This window comes from Filicampus tigris, chromosome 21, assembly GCF_054856515.1.
Source record: "Filicampus tigris isolate MCC_2025a chromosome 21, RoL_Ftig_1.0, whole genome shotgun sequence".
NCBI lineage: Eukaryota > Metazoa > Chordata > Actinopteri > Syngnathiformes > Syngnathidae > Filicampus > Filicampus tigris.
In genome coordinates this window covers 11,902,100-11,926,902 of record NC_141237.1, presented here as the reverse complement: position 1 = coordinate 11,926,902, position 24,803 = coordinate 11,902,100, and the positions used below count along the sequence as shown (strand labels likewise).

The 24,803-nt window shown below is 40.9% G+C and overlaps 1 protein-coding gene across 7 annotated transcripts in view; it reads right to left on the bottom strand.

Annotated features, from left to right (window-relative positions):
- The window catches only part of LOC147127621 (uncharacterized), a 39,002-nt gene extending 14,516 nt beyond the window's left edge, over positions 1–24,486 (bottom strand). For 6 of the 7 annotated variants that reach the window (XR_015084426.1, XR_015084425.1, XM_086021179.1 and 3 more), the window contains exon 1: positions 24,347–24,486. The gene's annotated coding sequence lies outside the window, so the exon portion shown is untranslated. Of the gene's footprint in view, positions 1–6,394; positions 6,454–6,550; positions 6,641–24,346 lie in introns of those variants that run through there. The other variant, XM_086021178.1, reaches the window with a different exon arrangement.
- Positions 24,487–24,803: the final 317 nt, after the last annotated feature.

The window sequence follows — 24,803 nt, the reverse complement described above, 5'->3', positions numbered from 1 at the left end:
CGTCTCTCTCTCTCTCTTTCTCTCTCTCCCCGTAGTTGGCCTTTTTATATGCTCGTTTGCTCCCAAACTCTGTCTCTCTCCCTCCGCACAATGCTGTATCTCGTTGACTTCCTGAGCTTGATCAGAAGAAAATGGCGGTGCCAAAGAGGGACCTGTCCGCAGAGCAGTGGGCCTGACGGGAGCCCTCAGGATGTGGAGCTCCTTTCAAGTGGGGCCCAGATGGAGGTGGCACCATGCTGTCAGAGGCTATGTAGTTAATTAGAAGACACTGTCGCTCTGGTGTGGCGAGGGCGGCAGGACGTCACGCTCAATTACGGCCAGGTTGTAACATGAATTTGTCTCAGTTCACCTGACACTGACCAGTGTAGCCTCTTACGATTTACTTGGACTATGGTACAATGGTATAAAAGAACAACAGAACGTTTAAAAATTACTATTTTTGCTAGTTAGGTTCGGTTAAAAATAACACAATATTGGTTAAAAAATGGATCGATCCACACATCGGGTCAGTGTGACGCACATTCTTGCATTGTTTTGTACAAAATAGCCACATTTTTGGAAAGTTGGGTCAATTTGACCCAAGTACAGTAGTGGATTGGTCAATTTTCAACCCCAAATTGTGTTATTTTTAACCGAACAGTTTTTATAGTGTATATAATACTCCAAACAAACATTGCTTCAAAGATGGATGAATGCTGTCCTCGGAACACAATATTTTAAAGCGGAAGTCAACCCAAACATATTTTTTAAAAGAATATGTTCCCAGCAGGCCCACTAGTTGCAACACGGAATTCTAATTAATTTGTGCAATATAAGTTAAGCAGCAAAATGCACTCGTTTTTAGCCTTCTCTGGGGGTGGCCATTTTGTCTTCTGTCGACTGAAAATGACACAACTGCTCACAACGATCAATCATGGCTCAGATTCAGAAAGCAGGTCAGACGTAATTAGTCATTGTGAGCAGTTTTGATGTCATTTTCAGTTGACAGAAATGACAAAATGGCCGCCCCCGCCAATGGCTAAAAACGAGTGCTTAAGTTATATTCCACAAATGCAAAATTAATAAGAATGCTGTGTTTCAACTAGTGGGCCTACTGGGAACATATTCTTGGAAAAAAATATGTTAGTGTTGACATCCGCTTTAAGTAAATGCACTCATCAATGAATAACATTATCACAAGAAACAATCAAAATCTGTACAAAGGAGGGTAAAAATAAGTATGTTTTCTTTTAGACTGCTGTAACTGCTATATGGAAAACAGTGCACAAAGTCTCTCATTTGACCTTTTCAATCTAGTCCTTGTAGAAAGTCTCTACTTTTGTTTGCAGAATTTTACACTACTCAACACAAGCAAACCACTCAGTGAGCGATCCCCATCTGTGAACACAAAGGGAGATGGCTGTCAAGTCTGAAAAACGAAATTGCGCACCTGGATTTGAAAATCCATTAGGCAAGGTGTGCGAGCAGGCTGGAGCAGCCGAGAGGAAGCCGATGAAAGGGGTGACTGATTTCATGGTGCTACTGTGTGTTTTGGAGATTTGGGTCTGAAAACGCGGCCGCAAAGTTTATCAACAAACTTGGAAGCATTTACCGTCGTACGGGTATGGACGTTCGCCAAATAATTGCTTCGAGGCAATTAGGGAATAAAGGGCGATGTAGGCCACTTGAGGAGAAAACTCGCCGTCCCCGCCACCTGAAAATGAAGGCACGTTTTTCTTTTCGAGATTCTTCAATCTCCCCTTCTTTTTAGTAAAACACTATTACAAGAAAACCACTCTAACATGAGCTATTATGAAGGAAAAGTGCTTATTGTTTTCATGTAGCACATTTGCCGCTCTCTGCATGCGTGTCTCTTTCTCATTGTATGAAAACCTAAATGGAGACCTCGGCTTTTACCGTTGGCGGTGGCTGTCGAGAGCCTTGCTTGTTTTACATCACTGCACTTAATATCCATAAGAAGCGCATGAAATTCTGAGGCTCACGGTTTTTAGGTTGACCTCATCTGATGATATTCTTCCCTCAAAAGCACTCCAAGCCAAATGAAATCACTCGCTGGAAGGATAAGTGAGGCTTGCAAATGACCAAAGAGAAGTGAAAGATCATAGACCTCGCTTGCATTTCACTGCAGCCACAATCCAAGCCAAGGGAGGAATAGAATGAGTCAATTAGTATCAGCAACCTGCAATTCTCTGCTGCCCCTTTTTAATTTAGAAAGGTAGCTCTTTTTATAGATTTTCCACCAATTTGCTTGCCTCGTATATATGATTGCCTTCAACTGAAAGGGCGTAGAATAGATCACCATTTGCTAGTAATGTGTTTCTTGAAATGCATATGGTGCTGCTGCTGCTGCTGCTGAAGTTCCATTTTATTTTTGAACTTGCCCAATCTCATTGATCGAGTCAAAATGGAGAGGGTCCATTTCCAATTCGGAATACAAACAACCGTGGTTAATTTTCCTGAAAAAAAACCTATTTTTTTGGTACACTTTCATTGCATTAGCATTTTGTTATCATAGTAATGGTGTTATATTCTCTCTTTTCACGGGGCTATTTTAAAACCCAAATGTTTAATGGTCCAGTGGTGTGAGAGGTGGTCTACATGTACACGTAGGCTGGTCGAAATTGAACAGGCTAATAGATGGACGATCAAGGCTTAAAATACCATTAGCATGTATTCATGGACATATTTAGGCCACATTAAGTGCCCATGCAGCAATCTCCAATGTAAATGTATATTAGCATATATTATGACTTGGTGAGCTATGCAAATAAGCTGCCTTAATTAGGGATAAAAAAGTAATCTTTCCCGCGCCAGGAAGTTTCTCCGGGCAAGTGGAGCACTTTGCTGTCAACTGGGAATTAACTAAACAAAAGCGCTGTGAAAAATCACAACTTTCCCCTCTCGTGATTAATTCCAAGTGTTTTTCTAGTTAATAGTGTCATGGTTGGTGGCTCATTCGGTGGTCTCAAAGCTGCTCGGCTGTGGACTCTGTGGAAACGTTAAATTTGATTGGACGTTTCTGGGTTGGCTCGATGGCATGTTGGATTAGCTGCTGTATTAATTATGCTCTTAGACAATCAACAGCTAAGAATAAGGCACCACTTTGATGCCAAGCTTCATTGCAGGGCATATCTGGAAAACTTTTTTTCTTTATTTAAATATAGTCCATATTTTGCATACCAAAGAGACACATAAAACTTGTCAAATTAGTTGTATAGGCTTATACCATGGCTTTCTGTTTATTTTTCATGAAACAGATTCTCTTCACGCACAAGTTCTATAATAAGGATTCGTCCACTTTCAGTGACAGTTTTTTTTTTTTTTGTCAAAGTAGTTTGGGTGATCAAGTGCACTAATTTCAGATTCTTCATCATTCCATCCGTGAACGCAGTTGAAGGCAACATTGAATTTTATGCAAATTTGTGACACATATAGGTCAAAATGGCAGTTGAAATAACTTTTCTAAATGTTGAAAACTAAATGTATGTAATGCCAGTTGAGTAATGCTCTCCATCATGTGGAGCTGTTGTTTCTCGCATCTGATATTAACACTTTAGTTTCTATCTTGCCATGTTCTATCACATCTGACTGTCAAAATAAAATGGATTGCCTGGAAGTAAACATAATTGATCAAACATCAAATTCCTTCGATAAGACTGCCTTAAGCCACAACAACACACAGCACTACTAAATGAATTAATGCCAAGAGAAGAGAGAAGGAAAGTTTAAAAAATGGAGTCAGCTACTTTCCAATTTGATGGATAAGTTAATTTGAAATAAACCCCGGTTGTGCGCCGTGTAGCTAAGTGTTGAATGTCAGTCATGGGTCAGACGGTCTGCAATGTCACCCTGTCACTGTAGTGAGCAACGATTGTCACTCATGTGACGTGCGTTCAGCTTTGATTCACTGAAGGGAGGGGGGGAGGAGTTCTCTCTGCTGGGCCGATTTTGACAGGTTCTGTCAATAATTAAATCTGTTTTAAAGCAACACATCTTGTTATTTGTGAGTGTTCCGGATCTATTTTCCTTCCAGAATTGTGTGCACGATTGACAGATCATTGATACTCTGGACCTGATGGTAAAGGGGCTGTAGAATGTCGTGTTTGGACTAGTGGGCCTGCATTCTTGAAAAAAAAAAAAAGTCTGGGTTGACTTCCACTTTAACCAGTTTTCAAGGAATGCAAGTAAGAATTAAAATGAATACAATAACAACAACAAATGATTTCAAGTAAGATTCAAGCATGCCTCCCGGTTCTGACATGAAATAAAATAACGTTTTGCTGTTTTATGTTTTGTTTCACAGGTGTTTTGTTTCTCTTACTTGTAGCTTTAGTGTTAATGTCATATCTGAGGTCTGAAGTTTGTCCTGTCACCAGGGGCGGGCAGAGGAGCAGGCGGAGATGAGGGGCGGTGGCCCCGAGCATCCAATTAGGAGGTGGGCATTTTCCTCTCATTTATCCCACGTCATCTATTAATAATGTTCATAAGATAAGCAAATTATACTCTTGACCCTCCTGTGCACTTGGTTCACTCATTTCCTGGTTTGATCAGACGGCCATCATGAGTGTATTTTTATGTCATTGAGTTATTAAAGGTTCACAGGAGTTCAAGTGTTCTATACAACTGGGGTGGGACTGTGACCGAACTGTGCAAGATTCCAGACGAAAAATCCATTCCTGGGTTCAATCGAGAGAGACAGAGCTGCCCGCCGGGCACCACCAAGAAATTAAAATAAAGTACTGTATGTACAGTACACATATATTGTGTTTTACAACAATACTTAAAGAGGAAATAAACCCAAACATATTCTTTTTCAAGAATATGTTCTATGCAAGCCAACTAGTTGAAACAATGCATTCTGATAAATTTGTCGAATAAGAGTTCATCCACAAATTTTTAGCCATCTCTGGGGGCGGCCATTTTGTCACTTCTGTTGACTGAAAATGACATCACAACTGCTCAGGGCTCAGGTAACAACCATTCACGGCTGACCTGTTTTCTGAAGCTGAGCCGTGAACGGTCGTTTTCTGAGCCCTGAGCATCTGTGATGTCATTTTCAGTTGATAAAAAGTGACAAAATGGCCGCCCCCTGACATGGCTAAAAAGGGGGGAATTTTGCTGCTTAACTCATATTCCACAAACACAATATTAATCAGAATGCCGTGTTTCAGCTAGTGGGCCTTGTGTTGATTTTCTCTTTAAGCATATTTACAATTTCATTTACAAGCTTGTGGCTCTGTCTCACCCGCTAAAACCAGGAAATGGGCGTGTGCAGTGGAATTCCTTGCCATATTGCTTAAGAAACACATACATCTGTCAGCCAAACATATACACATAAACATAACAGCGATGTCCCGGCACTGCTCGTCCTGCGTTTTAGAAACTCATACTCTTTTTCAAAAAGTGGTTCTAACGTAACAACATGGCCCCCAAAAAAGTCTAATGGAAAAGCGACCACCAGAGGCTGTTTTGGTGTGGAACTGGTACAATGGAAAGGCTTAAGTCGCCTTGGCTTGTATGCACACACACACGCACACATACCCGCACACCCACACACACACGTACTGTCATTGGGGCCGATTGTTTCACATGATGGATGTCTCGCTCGTCAGCATGGTGCCCCTGCTGCTTTTAATTGCCCTATCAGAGAACTGGAACATTTGTTACTCCGGAGCGGTTAGCTCAGGTTAGCTAGATGAGAAGCCATTCCATCCTGCTCACGCACAATGGACATCACGCACTCACACGAAGACACGCTTCCTTTTTGCAATCATTTCTTCAGCTGAGGAGGTTATTTATTTGGTTTTTCAAATCCTAGTTTGTTGGTTAGCAAGGTGATGCAAAAACCACTTCACTGCAGGTTGTGCTGTGCCTACGGGTAGATTTTAGAATTCAATTTTGTTTATTTATTTTTTAACATTGTAATAGTGAATGATTGGATGAAATATGAGAATTCAGTCATATACAGGAGGTGGGCCTCTTCTGGATGGAGAGTCCGCAAAAGTGCACCAACCATTTTGTACATCGACCCAGTGGGGTATTGCGAGCAGATGCCATCCTGCAGTTTGATAATAAGATGCAAGATGAGTGCTCTACTGAGTGTCATTCTTAGCTAAAGCTTTGATTGTGCACTTGCTCATATGGGAAGCAGTGTTCAACCTCATTGTTGATGGCAGTGTTGTCACAACAGATAATAACACTGACACCTGTAAGTACGCACTCTTTGTCACGCTCCGCTCTAATCTCGACAACTACAATCGACGTTTCGCAAAGGAACTGTTGTGCTGACATGCATTCATGACAAAACAACACGTTTTTTTTTTCCTGACAGATAAAACGGAAAGAAATAAATAGAGAGGAAAAAAATCAAGTCAATTTTGCTTCGGCTTCTTACGTTTCTCTTCAGTGACAAACACTCGTCTTTGCTGTTGAACTCGCTGCCAAAATCTATCCCTGGGGATGCCAGTAAAGTCAGACAAATCTAGTCAGAACTATATAACTATAAACTCAAATCAAAGTTGTGCATGTCGTCTTGACGCGGTTTACTTACGGTTTGGGTATGCGCAAATGTGGTTCGTTTAAAAGATGTAGGACAAAAAGGTCTTATCATAAACACAAGCTCAGCTGAATGAAGTTTGCTATATGACCATAAGGGGGCAGTGTAATACCATGCAATGATGCGTTTGCTACATCACACAGCTTCACTTTTACCTTCCGCCTTTTATTTTTTCCACCCATCTTTGTATGCCTCTCTGTCCCCGTCTCTGCTCACACACACACACACACACACACACACGCACACAAACTCACTCACATACAGTACAACAATGCACACACACACTACAGTACTGGCACACAAATACACAATAATCTCGGCTTCCTCCGCTCAATTATGAGCTACAATGCGTGTAATTAGAAAAGAATAAAATGCATTTCAGCTTTCATTAATGAATTTCATTGATTGGCTCCATCTCTTTGTTTCTTGCTTTGATGAAGTTAACTTTGCGGAGAATAAACAGCTCAACTGGCTGCTGCGGACGTGCGTGGCAGCGACGATGCGTGTTGTCTTTGGCAAGTTGGCTATATGGTGTGTTCTAAATAGAAATAGGCCCTGCCACAAAGCTAACAATGGTAATGGAAAAGGGAGATCTGAAACCGAAGAAAGAAGTAATAAATCATGGGACAGCATTATGGTAAAAAGCAAGAGGCGGTGTTTAAAAAAAGACTGTGTGAGAGCAGACAGTAAGAATAGATGAGGTGAGGGGAAAGGACATAATTGCTACTCTGTTTGGGGACATGTTGCTGCAATAAACCGCACAACTGTGACTAGGAATAAGGGAGAGTCCATGCCAAATGTGTGAATGGGGTGCTATATTCCAGTGACTCTGTCATGGATGGAAGCACTTGATGCCCAAAGCTTTTGTCTTTATGCATTTAGAGCTCGTACTGTATGTATTTGTGCATGTGTGTGGTGCAACAGAGACTCTGTGTCAGCAGTGCTGTGCCCTCAGCGAGCCGCTCTTTAATTACAGTCTACGGTTATGGCGTCCATCTCCCTGTTTAAACCCGGCTAAAGCAGCCGGGCCCCACTGAGCCAAGGTAAACCACACGGCTAATTAGACGGACCAGCTTCCATCTCGGCACCAACGGTCCAGGTGGGCGGGGGAATGCGTAGTTCGAAGAGATATAGGAATGGCGGGAAAGTGGAGGATAGGGTGGAGAGAATTAGCTGCAAGTGTCATATTTACATTTGGAGGGTTAAGTTGTGATCCCAAGTTCGGAACACACTAGTGTCTGCTGTGTTGTTTTGGCCTGTGTTCATTCATGTGTGTGAGTAATGGGTGAGGCATTTCTGGGGTTATACAGTGTTAGTCCAAAGCTGTTTTGACACCCGTGAATGCATTTCTTTAAGCCCGAGGTAATTTGCATATTGTAAGCAATTGTAAACGGGGGTGTAGGTCATTGGTCAACCTGGGGCAAGCTAATCTGCATAATTGGCTCCGGTGGTTCAAATTATAGCCTCCTGCCTCTCTGCTGAGAGACTGAAACCAAGGGGGCAAAATAGGAGGGGTGCAATTATGGTCATATGCACCCAATAAATGGGGGGTGGGGGGGGGGGTGGGGGGGATATTTCTGTTTCTCGAGATTTTGCTCCTGACCAATGAGAGCTTACGGTGGTACCAGACAGAAATCAAGAATTCATCTCTGTCCACAGCGGCTAAACCCCGCCCTCCTCACATGGAGAAGTGGAAAGTGAGGGAGACAGGAAGCAACTGAATTGAGAGAGAAACATGCAAGAGAAGGAAAAGACCGAGAAAGGAGATGGCATCTCTCCTCAACAGTACGGCTTGCATCAAGACTTGTGAGGGGAAGGCGAGGATGAGGGTGCGAGGTAGACATATTGCTTCTGGAGATGGAGCTAACGTGAGCAGCGAAATGGAGGGGAAAATAAGATGCCGCAACACGGCAAGATGGGGTGACAGATCTGTTCTCCTTGTACCAAGCGACATTTTCCGTCCTCTCCTGTCGATCCAGAGTCCAAAAAAAAAAAAAATTTACAGATTCAACCTCATCTCTTAAACACTTGATTATTTTATGTGTGTGTGCAAGGAGAGGTTGGATAAGGGCACTGTAAATAAATCATGGTTGGGTTCATTGGAAGAAGGTCACCGGCTGGACCCTTTTTGTGACACACACACACACACACACAGACACACAAACGGACACACATCCTTGCTTGCTGACAGGCCCCTGCCCCTCATTTCGGGGTGCTCTGGGTGATTCTCCCAGCGTAATGGCTTCTACCCCATTTCCAGTCTCCCGTCTGAAAGAAATGGCACACAGAAGCTCACATACACTGACATACACACACCTGGCCAGACGGGCACTGGGGAGAGGCAAACGGATGGAATCAACCCGGTAAATAACGTCTTTTTGTACATATTTGCTGTTTGTCTGCCTTGACATGCCTTCTAGCCTATTATTTTATCCGTCTCTTGTATTATTTTCTTTTTATTTCGTTTTTTTTTTTTTTTTTATTCATTCTCGCGTATGTCGCCATTGCTTGAGTACGGCCCTCTTACCGGCGTTTCTACGTGGCACTTCATTGCGTGCCGCAGTCCTATGCTAACGTGGAGGCGCGCTGTCAATCAGCGCATAGCACAGGCTGCGGGTTAGCTGGAATTTTCCTCAGGTGCTTGTCACACGTTGAAGCTGGGAGGTGAAGAGTTGACACCTAGAGGAATGTAAAATGGCTGGAGCAACTTATTGCAAATGGAATTCTCCTCTTGAATTGATGTATTCATGCAGTCTGGTCCCCTTCTGTCCAAGCACAATTTCTCAGGGAGCGTGTTGTCATCAAGGGTTTAGTTTGAAATGGCAAGAACAGAACACATTTCATAAGGTTGCCCAGATTTTGCTGTTATTCATCTAATTTACTGAAAGCTTTAACTTGAGGCCTTGACTGGTCTTGGAATGTCAGTTTTGAAATTTCTCGGGAACAGGATATTTTGCTCATGTATGGCTGATCAACCACCGATTAGATTTTACAGGGGAGTGGGTGTGCGAGCCAGAGAGACAAAAAGAAATGTAGAGAGAAGAGGGATGCATTTGTCTGTCTGAATCTCAATCTGTCTAGCAGGGCGGCAAGTGGGAGGGTCTATCAATCACCCCCACTCCCCATCATTTATATTCAGCAGTTTATATCACTTCAGGAGGAGGAGAGACCCCCGCTCCTTTGCATAAGGAAGAGTAACTCCTGAAAATCTGTCAGAGCAAAGCAAATAAATGACTATATGGATGTATACGTTTGACGTTTTTGTTCAGATTGACGATAGATGTTTGCCGGCGCGATGACGGATCCACGCTCACCGCTTTGCTTGCACAAAAAGCCTCTCTCTTGTCTTTTGACATTTAAAGTGTTGAAACACTCAATTCAACAGAAATACTTAATTTTCTTCTGATTTCAATGACAATGAATTTACAGTTTGTATTCTGTGAGATTTTTAGATGAAATAGTCATTTCAGTAATTAAATCACCAAGACCGAGCTACTGAAATTCAGCAAATATTGTCTTGTGGAGATTATGCTTTTACAACCTTTGCTTGATAAAACGTTTAAATTATTTGTACAAGGAGTTTAGAAAAACTTTAGATTTATTTTAATTATTCGGTGAAAAGAGGCCTTTTAGAATCACCTAGAACAGGTGTGGGGAACCAAGGGCCCGGGGGCCATATACTGCGCACCAGAGCAAGCGATTTAAAAATCGAAAAAGAAATAAACCCTCAAAAGAAATGTTTAAAAACATTTAACCCACAAATGCTATTAATAATAAACATGAATTCAACGATTGCATCATATTTTTCATACATTTTAGTATGGCCTTTGCAGGACATTATAACAACTGAAATGAATCCTGGTTAACCCACCCCGCTCTTGAAAACGTCACAAAAGTGTGGTTACGATATCCTCTGTCGAAATTCCTCCATCCCGCACTCTGTCCTCCATTTTACCGTTCCTCAGTGTGACCTTGTGCGAGTGTGTGGAAATTGAATGCAGCTAACTACAGGGGCTTAAGTGTAATCATGTATTTAGCTGCAAAAATGTACCGACAGGCTGTTTCTCCCTGGAAAAAGAAAACTCCCAACATTAATTGAGGGATATTACTGTTGGAGTCAATTTCCATGTTTCTGACAGGGATATTCATACCCCCAGACCTGAACAAATGTTTCTGTCTGTGTGCGAAAAAAAAAAAGAAAAAAAGAAAAAAAAGATGAATAAAGCGGAAAATAAATGAAAACAATTCTAGCATTTGAGAAACGTGAAAAACGTTTTAACAAAATGAATTCATGAATAACTCTTCAACTACAATAATTTTGTTTATATTTGTCTGATTGTTTTTATGTAAGTTCCCTTTTAACATGAACTTTGGCAGAAAAGAAACAATACAATGTTTTTCAAAACTACATCTGTAAATAATCCTTTTAAAACAGAAAAAATAAACCGAACCGTTTGTAGAAATTCAATTGTGCTGTGTTCCTGATTTGACCAAGTGACAGGTCAGCCAATAGAGGCCAGTGTGTAACAAAGTATTTGGCCTCTCTGAGGCTGCTGCTCATTGGAGGAACAACGAGACGGGTCGGGGGGAGCAGGTGGGGAGGCTGGAAATAGGGGAGGGTTGGTGTGCGTATTGTTGGATGGGTTATTGTGGAATGGCATCAGCAAACAAGGCCTTTAACTCTGCTTCTAGAATATGTTAAATTGATGTCTGTGATGCGCGCCGTTGAATTATTTGCCTTATCATAAAGTGCATTTGTGACGCACACTCATACATATGCATCACCGTGAGTGTTTTCCAGATTGAACTTGTCCCCTGTTCACTCCCTCTTTCTTTTTACTTGGTGCTAACAAAACAGAAAAACATTTTTTTTTTTTTAATTCAACCCATCAGTGGATGTTTTGGAAACGTTTCTTGTTATCTCCCATCCAACTCCCCCACCAGCAACTCTCATTCCGTATTTTGATGTGGCACAAAAAAATGTTTTGAAGTCCTGAAGTAATTAGAAAATTCCATGAATTTTGTCAAAATGTATTGACAAGGCTGGCACAGTGCATTCTTTTCCTCTCTTTTTCTCTCATCTTAATAATAAAAATCCGGTTCATAATTTCGGAGGATTTCCGCAGCGTTGACCCATTTAACTGTGTCATATAATGTTCTTAATATCCAGATTAAAATTTCTTTCTTTAAATCCTTTGCAACATGTGAAATTATTTGAGCAATCAAGCACAAAAAAACCCACCCCGCCCGCACCCTTTGCCCTTCCCCTTCGCCTGGCCTGGCCTTCACAAACACAACTTCGAATACAGATGCGTGAATGCATGCAACCGCCCACATCTCCCCCGAACACACACACGCGCGCACACACATAGCTCCCTCTCTGTGCAATTAGAAAGTGAAAGACTGCAATAAAGGTGGCGCTGTATGAGGAGGGCAGTTAATGAAAGAAAGGATTATGGGTAAAGGCAGCATCAAGGGGAGATTAGGAAAGGACGAACAGGCTCCCTGAGACAAAAGATCCTACTGACAAGAGCAGCTTAACACACATATTCAAGCACACACACGCACGCTATCACATACATACACATTCTATAAATCCACTCAGATTTGCAAATGTAGACTCGCATGTGCAGAACCATTGAGCCATACCCTCCTGAAAGTCATGCATCAAAACAATCTTAAAATAGTCCAGATGTTCCCCTGAATTGGCACTCTTCAGGAAAACTTTAGTGACATAAAGCGGCATACAGATACAACAGTAAAGGATTTAGCCAAGATGTTGTCACATAATCCTTGTGCGTCTTGAGCTACCACAGTATTTAAGTTTCACATGCTGAAAGCCGTTTTCAGGAGGCGGGATGTACACGTATCAATGGGTATCTACCAGTAAAGCTGCACATCAGGTATGTTGCCATCAGTAGGAGTCTAACGTCATCGGAATATGCTGATTGATGACTTTAATTTGAATTCTTAAAAAAAAAAAAAAAAAAAAAAAAAAGATATTGTACTCTAATCTAAAGGGGAAATTCAATTTAGACTGCATATTCTGTGTTGCGTACCACAAAGAAAACCAGTTTACACACCTGCAAGTATGTAAAGCGCACAAGCAATGCTTCCCCTTTTGGTTTCGGGTTGTAGGGGGTGCCAGAGTTTTTCAGAAGGGCGCCTCAACCATAGTCAGAAAAGCAGCTCACAACTCTCCAACATTTACCCAAAATAGGACTGTAATCGTAACCCTCTGGCACTCAGAAGTGGATTGCCCTTACCGCTATAGGTACAGTATATTGATAACAATAAAAAGAGAGGGAATGGGCAATAAGTAAATAAGAGAATGTGGATATTTGACAGCCTCACTGATCACATCATTCATTGACTGCACTCATGCATTTTGGTAACAGAGACTCTCTACGCTTTAGTTATTAGCCACAGGTACATATAGATAATAAGCATCATAAATATAGTTCAGTATTATTGTAAAGCACAACATAAGTATACACTAACATTGATACGTCTTTACGGCAGCAGGAAGTGTAATTGTTGTTTTGGAGGCTCATTTGATTCAAGATGGAATTTTATCTGCGACGTTGCAATGCCGTTCATCTGCGATTCAGTTTTTGAATGGCAGCAAAACTAGAAGCTGATGATTGGCCACTCATGAAAACAAGTTTGAGAACCCCACATACACTATGTGACAAAATACATTTGCTGCAAAACATTTCCCCAAACCATCTTCGTTAATTGTTTGTATAACATGAAACCGGAAGAAGTTGTTCGCTGATGAAATGCATGAACGGTGGAGCACAAATGAATACAAAATGAAAATAAGTGCAAATATGATCAAAACCCTAACCACACACCTATTATAATATATATTTTACTTATAATACTTAAGAACATTTCATGTGATAAAATGACATTCGACTTAAAGCGGAAAGTCAACGCAAACATTTTTTTCCCCCCAACAATATGCTCTATGCAAACCCACTAGTTGAAACAGGGCATTCTGATAAATATTGCATTTGTGGAATAAGTGTTAATCCACTCGTTTTTAGCCATCTCTGGGGGCGGCCATTTTGTCTTCCGTCGACTGAAAATAACATCACAACTGCTCACAATGACCAATCACGGCTCAGATTCTGAAAACAAGTCAGCCATGATTGGTCCTTGTGAGTAGTTGTGATGTCATTTTCAGTCGACAGAAAACAAAATGGCCGCCCCCAGAGATGGCTAAAAACGAGTGCGTTTTGCAGCATAACTCTTATTCCAGAAACGCAAAATTAATCAGAATGCCGTGTTTCAACTAGTGGGCCTGCTGGGAACATATTTTTAGAAAAAATATGTTTGGGTTGACTTCCGCTTTAAGTATGTTTAATGACAGATGTTTTAAGCCCTTTATGTAAGTAACATTTTACAAGACGACGTTAACCTCCAGCAAAGTTTGTTTCTGTGAAGATACTTTTGCTCAGGTATCACTTTCAGGTCCAAAAATTTGCATGGATGTTATGATTATTGTAAAGCTTCACACAACTGCTACTTTAATACACATGGACCCGCAGCACATACCCAGCATACATTAATACTCACAGGAATATATTCCATCTGCTCTGTGGGGAAAACAGATATTAAAACCATCAAAATATGCTACTGTATAATCGTGGAGGGATGTCCTGCTTTTCCTCTGAATTATGTTGCATCTCTTCCAGTAGACCACAGTACTGCAATTGCTTAATATCTAGCGACGATGAAAACATTTGTTATATATTTCTGTGTTGACGTTGCCCAACACTGAAACTCAGCTAGTTTGTTTCATTTGTGAATGTTTGTTATAAATATATGTAAATAGAAAAATTGGAAAAAGGCACGAAACCGGAATCGGCCACTTAGACCTGCAGTGCAAATCCAGCCAAAGAAATCTAGGCCTGCCCACTACGAGACAGCCATACAGCCTCTTTAAGTAGAGTGATAAGCACTCTGGCCTCAATGCTGAGCAGGGAGCAAATTGAAAGTGAAGATTGCCTTCCCGTAGACTATATCTTTTCCCACTAAAACAGGGAGAGGGTGGCTGCGACTACACCTATTGATTTTGCAATTTCAGCAAATTAAGAAGGAGACAGCCGGGCCTATTAGAGAGCTGTCTGTGGCCAGGACTTGCATGGGAGTAGTGGTCAGTGATGGGGACGCTGGCAGAGAGAAAGTTGGAAAGGCAGTCTATTCATTTTACATTGTCATCTGTTTTTCTAACCTTAATTAGTGAGTACATTAGCCTCATCCTTTGAGTGGGGCTGTTAGCGCAGAAAGTCATCAGGATGAATGTATGTAATATAAGAAGCTAGAGGCCATTATAATATCCGTATGTAATATGGGATTTGATACAAATACTAATGAGATGTATATCAATAAAATCAACGCCGTGTACTGTGATGTTCTATCATGTGTAGATACTATCTGACACAGCTTCAAAGCAACAGGAGCAAGTCCAAGGTCCCTTCCAGGAGGTCAAATAAATGCATTTTCTCCCCAGAGGAAGCAACCATCCAAGTGCACTAATCCGTGATATACATTTATCGGCAGGAGGGGAATTTTTCTCATTTTTCAATCTGATTGCGTTATCAGCCTATATATGACTTCCATATTGGAGGTTTAATATGGAAAATTCAATAGGAGCAGTGATGGATGATTTCTCTGCTAAAGGGTGCACATTTTTCATTCATTCTGGTAACTTTTTTTTTGGGGGGGGGGGTGTTAGGGAGTGCCCCCTGAAAATGATGAAATATGAGATTTTTTTTTATTGATCATTAGTCTCAGCACTGCACCTGCTTCACCAATTTGTTTCCAATCAAAATTGGCATAAAGATTTATATTTTGCATCACAGCAAGCGAGGATTATCATTATTCATTCAATAACAAGCGAGAATTACAAAGACAAAGAGCAGTACAAGACACCCACTTTGTTCAATTTCCTCTAGCATGATTATAGTTTTAATAATCCCCCCTCAGCCTATTTTGCATTGTATTTAGATGGCTGCCCTGAGGATGGAGGGAAAATGAAATTCTTTACTACTTTCTTTCCTAAAAGTGAGAAACAGCACACCGTACGATTATAAAACAATTATTCTGTTCGTATTACCCATGTTCTGTATATGTGCATAGAGTCAGAGTGTGAATGGGAGGACTCAACTGGCAACTCAACACGGGACTCACAAGCACGTTCAGTGATTGCCCCTTTTGTAAAGACAACTCCTAATTGTTAGGTAATTAACATGGCATGCTGTAATTATGTTCGCCTAAGGACCCGATTAGTGTTGCTGCATGTCTTATGGGTGCTGAGGGGGCTGTATGCGAGCGTGTGTCTAAGCCTATCTGCTGGCCCGGGGACAGATGGCACATTGTCAAAAGCTGACGTGTTTTGTTTTCCCCTGATGTGTGCGGAGGGGCTGCCGCGCGGGAGAAGAGACGAGCTGCGCCTAGGGACGTGTCCTTTTGTTTCAGCCTCGTTAATTAAGCGCTAATTGAGTGTAATTATTTACATCATCAAACACGGCCAATGAAGATGTCAAGTGGCAGAGGCACAAAAGCGGTTGGTTGCAGGCTGGCAGCTGAGAGGCCGCAATCTGTTGATGGCTGCCGCATGCCGCCAAGCCACCCGCATCGCACGGAGGACCAATTAACAACAAGCTGACTATTCTGTTTAAATTCCGTATATCGAATCACGCTTAGCTGCAGTTCTAACGCATTTTGAAGCTTCAAGTAGAGTATCTCAAAATGCGAGATTAGGAGACAAAGACAGTGGTGGGGGAAGGGTGAGGAAAAGAAGCACTAAGAGACACGGAGTGACATTGATCAGTCGTGGAAAGAATGAGATGAGGCAGTATCGAGTGTGTTAACACCTCCAGCTAATCAACATGACAGAGTTTAGACTTGCCCCCGAAACGACACATACGCACACTCACGCACGTACACGCACATACACGCAGCCATGTCCTCAGTCGGGTCGGAAACCGTGAAGTAACTTGCAGTGATAAAATCACGGCACGGTGATTACGCGGCTGGAGGAAGATCAGCTACGATACGTCAAAATATTCAGGTAAAGAAGGAAAAATCATAATCATAAAAGAAGTTGAATGAAAAAATTAACACTTTCAGAATTTTGCCACAATTATAGTTGGTGTAGTGTCCGAAATAAGTTATTTGGCTGGTTTAGCAGCAGAAGGGGAGGCCGGTAAAAAAATCTTTTAAATTCTTTCTAAAAAAAAAGTCTAAAAAACTATTTTTCAATTCACTATAACTCATTCAGTACCAGTTGTTTTCAGACCCTCTGTGAAATTACATATAAATACGTCATTGGGATAGAGTGACTTAAAGGGGCTACTGCCTAAAAAATACTTGCAATATCTCAGTGTTCTTAAAAGTGAAGACAGTTTTTGATAACGTTTTGATATTTCAGCCAGAAACATTAAATAGAAAAAAAATGATGTGTCGGACCACATCTGGCCCCCGGGCCTTGAGTTTGACACATGTGATCTCCACAGTCACTTCATGTCATATGTGCATGTTTAATGTTTTAAAAGCACATATGATGAGCTCAAAGTAACAAAGTTAGTGTTGCGTCCAAAGTGATGGTCGTTTAAAGTCACTCTCCACACAAAAATTCCCAAAGTCATACTTTCTTGGAGGGGATGCACATTGCCCAGCTGCCGTTACATGCCTGTAATACTTGAATTGGGCGGAAATTTGATGAGTCATGCCTGGAGAGGGAGGCAAAAAGATGACATAATAAAAAGGCAACTGTTGTCGTTACCATCTCGGACGCTACATTAGTGTAGCAACAGAGCTGACCCAATACCCCAAAGATAAAAATTAATGATAGAAATGGTAGAAGGTTATATCGTATGGTAGACGTTTTTATATCGCACAACAATATATATCAGAATATGGGACAGCTCTAGTTTAATGGATAATTTATGCACCTTCATTCCAAATAAAGAGATGAAGCCTCACTTGTTATTTGAGCTCTGCAATATGTTGAGCCTTATGCAGCTGCTTCCTGCATACACGTGCACTTGATATATACTGATTTTTATGAACTGCGTCACAACTCTTATATCTTCATCAGAAGAGTCCTGAATCACATTTAGAAATAGTTGGACTAATGAACAGATTTGAATGTTGAACATGCCACCTCAGTATGTATTCAGAATGAATGCAGAGCACGTGCACGCGTTTGGCTTGATGATTGTGTGAAGCACGTGGAACGCAGGCATTTGAATAGTCGAAACACTAACAAACAAAGACAAAGTGAGAGCCCGAGACCAAAGAATGAATGTCACTTAAATACGACTTAGCAAAAGGTCACTTAACAACAAGCCTGAATAAAACCCAACCCAAGGGTGTTAAAAGACAGTCATCATGCTGCTTTTTTTGTTTTTTTTGTTTGGGCCTAGTGTTTACTCTGAAGAATTACAGTCAAGTAGCTGTGACATATTGCTTTTTTTAGAGTCCAACCGTATTAAGAGGGAGCCAGGCTATATCGATGTTGTGAATCAATATAGCTGGAGTGGGAAGCTAATGCTGTGGTATCAATGTTGCATTCAAAACTTATATATTTTTGACAGCCTCTGGGCAGAGCTGCTCTTATGCTGACATCTAATGCAATGCATAACACATTCATACACTTACTATTGAAGCTAAAATTTGTTATAGTAGAACTCCATATTTAGCCTCCCTGATTACTTAGCTACAGCATAAACTGTGGAACCTCCATCGTCTAAAACCTCCGAAGCCATACAATTTTTCAGGGAAAGCCCGATACGGAGAAAGACAGATTTGTTTTGTTTTTTTTTAGGCCGATGCCGATACTGATATTTGGCAGAATGAAATTCCGATAACAGATGAATTGGGAAATTAGTAAATAAATTTAAAAAAAAATCTTTTTTTCGGTCACTTTAATACTTACAATAATACACAATAGATGTGAATGACAGGCTGAACATTTGACTGTTTTCTAATACTTTGTCCTATAGTATTCTTTTAGCTTTATCAAAGAGAGAAAAATCTGCAAAAATCTGCCAATTTTTGTTGTGATGTATTAATGTTTACAATAAAAAAAATGGCAAAATTTGGTAAAAAAAAACAAAAAATTCAGACAATTTTTGCAGATTTTAAATGAGCCAATCGGTCGATTAAAAGTGCCAGCCAATGAATCGGTCGGGCCCTAGAAAGTATGCCTCACAAGTCCAGCAAAACTTGAACTTCAAACTGTCATCCCCTGTGTGATATCACAAAACCGTGTGTGACTTCAGCTCACGAGGAGCCTCAATGACTGTTTGTCCTAACCCTAACCTAGACAAAGTAAAGTAAAGAGCTGCTCAGTACAAATATGAATATAATACAATTAATGAAATATCAATTACCAGTAGATACACAAATTAATTTCAAACACATGCTAACACACAATGTCGCTTATAGCATAATGCCTAACGACACGCAAAAAAATGATCAGAACATTGGCGGCAATCGCATATGTTCTATTTCACGTCCAACTATGTCAGGTTGAGTACATGCTGACAAAGCAACCTTAAGGCGCTAGATGCATTCTAAGGCTGCCTTATTAACAAACAATGTCAATAAAATGATCTGCAATGACCTGAAAATTCTGCCTTCCCACTTAATAAAGGTTTTATGATGATGGTCGTTCAAGACTGGAACAAATTAATTCATTGACATTATTTCATTGTGTTTGACAATGGCGGTTCTACGGTGCAACACAAATTACTGACTCTGTTTTCTATGTTGAATGAAATATTTCGATACACAAGTTAGGCCAAATGCTGCTGCTTGGTGCATAATCCAAACTGAATATTGAGCAGCAGGAGCAAAGAAGGACTACTCGATATTAAGCAGAATGTGTGCATGCATGCATGTATCAGCCTGTGCGCGCGTGTTAAGGTGCTTTCACACTGCGCTTAGCACAAGACTGCCGTCCACTAACCCATTCATTGGCAGACGCCTGCTGCCGCGGCAAGCGTGCTTGAATTGAAAACATTAGTCAACAGCAAATTTCAATCAAAAAACGCTTTATGTGACCTGGAATGTAATTTTTACGCTGATTTAGAAAAAATATTTTTTTCCCCCCTGGCACATCAGGTTTGAGATAGTTTCACTTTTTGTTTTTAAGTTTGACCTACGTAAGCTTGCCCAAGTCGGATTTTAGCATGCATTGTAATTCATAGCTATGAAGTTTCAGGAAAAAAAATACACTGTTGCTGAACCTAACCCTGAATTAATAATAATAATAATAATAATAATGATGATGATAATTATTATAATAATATAAACTGTAACATAGTAATATATTTAGTAATATTTATGAAAAATATGAAAGAAAGAAAAAAAAATGAGGTCAGTTTCGGAATCAGCTCAAACAATTTAGAAGAGATTACTTGCATCTCTGATTAAAGAAAAATCGTAAACATTTGTTGACTGGTGGAATGTTTTATTTTATGATTCTAAACACCCTCAGATCTTATCGTGTCGTAGTTTCGGATGGACTGGATCCTTTTAAGACGCTGCTGGTCTCTTCTTCCTTACTATGAAAAAAACGATGACGAATACATATTACCGTGCCTCAGCCTACTTCACGTCAAAACCAGCAGGAATAAAAAAAAACTTCCGGTTTGGTCTCTTAGCAACCAGCAGATAATCTGGACACGCATGCGTTGTGCCACCATTGTGCCTGTGCTGTCCTGCGCTATACCCTGTGGTGGGCGCCACACAAACTAAGTGCAGTGTGTGTGTGTGTGTCTTTATGGTGGGTGCTGAGGAGAGGTGTTGCATTCTCGCCTCTGGTCAGAGGTGGAATTAATTTTAGCTGGCAGTCCCATGCTGCGGTCATTTCTTTTAAAGGGAGGTGTTATTATCCTGATTTGACCGTAACGGCTGGGGATTGGACGGCCAACTGGCAGCGCCACAATCTCCTTTAATGACAAAGGGACTTCAGCGTGTCCTTTTATGACTCACTGAAAAAAACAGCAGCTACACAGGAGAGGATCAGTCATTTTTAGGCGGTTACTAAAAATTGTACAAAGTTAAATAACCGCAGCTTTTTGAGCATTTGTAAGGTCAGGATAATTTGTTTACATGTGGTAACTTGAGATTCTTTGCTAGGTAATGGAGAAAGATGAATGATTACTATCTAACATCAATAATTACATTCTGAAACATAACAGTGTGATTAAACATATTTATGGCTGATGAATAAAACACAACAACACTGGTGTTGGCATGTACAACATGTCACGAATGAATTCCAGCCTCAATAAAACACACACACACGCTCTCACAGTGACAATACATTACTCTAATTAAAGCTTGTATTTATGGAGCAATTGAATTGTATGTTCTTAAGAAAGCTCCCCTAAGCCACATTTCATTAAATCAAAGATGTGTCTCATGACAGAAAAAGCCCAAATGACCACATAGCCCACATTTTAAATGACAGCCATCTGCCAAAGGAGTGTCTTTTCACTGCCCTAATCATTCGCATAACCAAAAGATGATTATTTTCCCCCATGAAATGATAATTATAATGTAGTGGATTAGAATGGGGGCAAAAACATGCTTTAATGTCAGAGAAGATTGCTGACTAGTCAAAATAATCGCTGCTTGGGTTTTTAATACGGGCCATAAATTATTGCCTTTCATGCAAACTTGTGTTTACGCCCAGGCGCATCACAAATCTAATTTTTCTGCAATTTTAAGAGGCTTAAAAAATAGTTATTTTTGTGCAGGAACTATGAATTAAAAATGGTTTGGGTATACTTTCACTCGTGGGGATTATTTCTCGTACATTTTTTCTCCAAATGACATTAAAATCTCAGAATAACTCATCCGCAATTGTACTACAGCCGCCTGCATCTCCACATGCCAGCCGGCCATTGCATAAAAAGGGTATAATACAGCATGGAGCTTTCAGCTCACATGGGTAATACCTGAAAACCCTCATCTGAATATCCTCAAGGAGCATGTTTGCAACACTCAACGTATTGCATCACTCAGCAATCTGCAACTCCAAATAGTCTTTTAAATCTCGCAGCTGATCTGTGATGCTGCGTTGTGCTGAAAAGAACTCATACATTTATTTAAAATACCTTTCAGCCACAGAGTGAAAGATACTTTTAATATTACAAAACACCTCGGGATCCAGCTGCTAAGATAAGATGCTCGGAGCCTGAAGGAGAGAAAAAAAAACAAAAAAAAAAACGGCACGCATACAAAAGATTTATCTTTTGAGCTCCATTCTTGCTGCTCACATGCCAAACACGGCAAAGTCCGTGACGCCTGCGCCCACCCTCATCCTTAACAAAGCAGCAAAGCCCATCCATTGTGCCGGATCCGCCTGTAACAAATTCATACATCCATAGTGACGCACCAGGAAACAAGACACCTTAGGTGAGTGGGATGGAGGAATGGGCAAAGAGATGGAGGGATATATTTCTCCTTTGCTCTTTCTTTCATTGGGGGTATTAGCAATCAGAGAAGCTGCAAATTGCTTTGCCACCCCTTCCCCCAGCAGTCTGTCCCGACAAATCTGCCCGTGATGTATCATTATCACAACTTCGGGTGGAAATCCATAGAATCAATAGGTTTGTCAGGGAAACTCACGCTTGGGATTGCTTACACGCTGTGAGGCTTGTTCATCCACTAGTCAGGCCTATCCTGCCCAAGGCAACGGCAAGACAATGCGCACATGGAAAAAACACACAGCAGTCAGAAAATACATTTGTATTGCTAAATCCGTAAGTCTGTCTGTCTCTCCCGTTTCCCTGACTTGACTGCCTGTGTGTTGTTAATTCATTAGCTGGTCGGTAGGAGCTGGACGGACATCTCTTCCCATGTAATTACTGTCCAGTAAACAGGTCAGGAGGGGAGAGTCCAGCTGCTGCAGTCCTCAACAACTCACACACACACGCACGCACGCAGACACCCACACACAAGGTGCACAAAGACACAGTCGTACACAGACGGTGGGTCCCGAGCTTTCAGAGTGGTATTGATTGGTTGGGCTGTGACATCTCCTAAGCCATGTCACCCCTGTGAAAGAAGCCTCCAAATTGACCAATAATAAAGTGCTGGAAGTTGTAGTGGCACTCTCCTGGGAGCTGCCCATGTGGACTCTCACCGTGTGTGTGTGTGCGTGTGTGCGCGCGTAAGCATACTGCATGTGACTGTGAATATTTGACTCTGTATATTGTAGATTTATATGTGCACACTCTCTGCGAAACATGCACTTACATTTCTGACTACAGTGGTCACTCGTTCACAGGGGTTACGTTCCAAAAATGACGGGGATTTACGTCTCTATTAAGTAATTCCGAACTCCCCCCACACAGTTCCCACCCTTGTAAACACTTGTTACCTGAAATGAATGTAAATTTTAAAAATCTAAATGAAGAATAAATACCAAGCTATCATAAATCAATGTGAGTTGAGAGCGCTCTGCACCCTGGTTGACGACATAACGTTAATGTAACGTTTAACGTTAACGACGTGAACGTTTTTCTTGTTATCTTAAAATGGCTTACCTGAACTAAAATCCTGTGTTGCATTGTAGCCAAAGGTACAAACCGGTGGATTAATGTGCCTTGTAAATTCTTGTTGTTGTTGTGCAAACTGAAAGTTAGGTGCCATGACTCCCTTTGCTTCTTCTTCTTTTAAAGACAACGAAAAAGATGCACTTCTGCCGGAAGTAGTCATGGCAGCTAACTTTCGCTTTTTACTTTCCTTGTCCTTGCACTACCTGCACTGGGCACCAATTTTTGGGGCGCTTTGAATAACCAAACGATACATTTGAACAACATTTACATGGACACATTTAGCCGGATTAAATGCCTGATCGGAATAAAAATGATTCATGCACACACCTCATTCGGAATGTTCTGATCCGATCAAGACCATTCCGATCAAGATTTGATTCCGAACTAGAGAGGTAGGTTATGTTGATTGTTAATCCGATTGGAGCGCATGAAAACACTTATTCCGACATTTTTTACCGCACATGTCTGTGACGTCAGTATAGGCGTTTCTGTTATTCCCGGAAGTTAGTAGAAACAAAGCGAGTGTTACGTTGTTTGTTGTTTGAGTCAAAGTTTGGGAAAAAAAAAAACAGCATAGCAAGCAAAAGACATGGCGGGCACAAGACTGAACTGGTACATTTGCAGCTCCATTAGGACGTGTTAACTCAACGTAAGAGCGCAAATGGGGAAAATATGCAAAATAACGCAAACTTTTAAAGAAGAAATGGACAGAAGGATGTTTTGTTGACACGGAAGACGCAACGAAAGTGTGATGCATGAACACGCAAGTCCTAATCGGATCAATATATTATTTTGTGTCCATGAAAACATTGCATCCGATCAGAATTTGAATAAACTCTGATCTGATTAAAGAAATTTTGTCGACGTTAGCAATAGTTTGGTTGCAAATGAAAGAGAACTTTATTCAAACCAGCAGAAAGCTTTTTTGTTTGGAAAATTTGGGTTTTGTCACATTATAGCCAATTTTGTTGTATCCCCCTATACAACAACAATAAAAGATTTCTATTCTATTTGGTCTGGTGCCAAAAATTCAAGTGTGAAGTCAAAGTGAACCGGACCAAATGTGTTCAGATGGGAATAGTGAACCCCAGGTGTTGATCTGATCAACACAAGAACCCTGTTTGTTTGAGCCATTTTTCAATAATTTTCAAGGGCATGTACAGGTCTCAGCAGAGCTTCAATGCATTTATTTACTCACGATTTGTTTGTTCAGGCGCGGAGGTCAGCAGTCAACTTGTGGTTGCTTCCAAATATCCAAATAATGCTTCCAAAAGTCCAAATAATGCTTTCAGATAATGCTGAAAAACCTTATCTGACCTCTTTGTCCACACACACATGTCTGACTTAAGGCGGCCATCTTGCTTTTAACCCTTGACCTCACCAAGGAGAGCACGCCTCTAAATGCAGTAGCCATACCTGGCCATTGAGGGGCACACTAAACAAAAATCACCATATAAAGGTCAAGACTTCAACAACAACACTTCAAAGGTACAACTTCTACAGTAATTTACCTCAACAATAACAAAATGATTTACTTTCATTCCGCAGACAAAAAAAATAAGTGATCTACACAAAAAATACAACTGCTTTCAGAGAAAGTGGCTGTTGTTATTTGTTGCTGTTTGCGAGCATACCGTTGTTCATATGGCAAATAG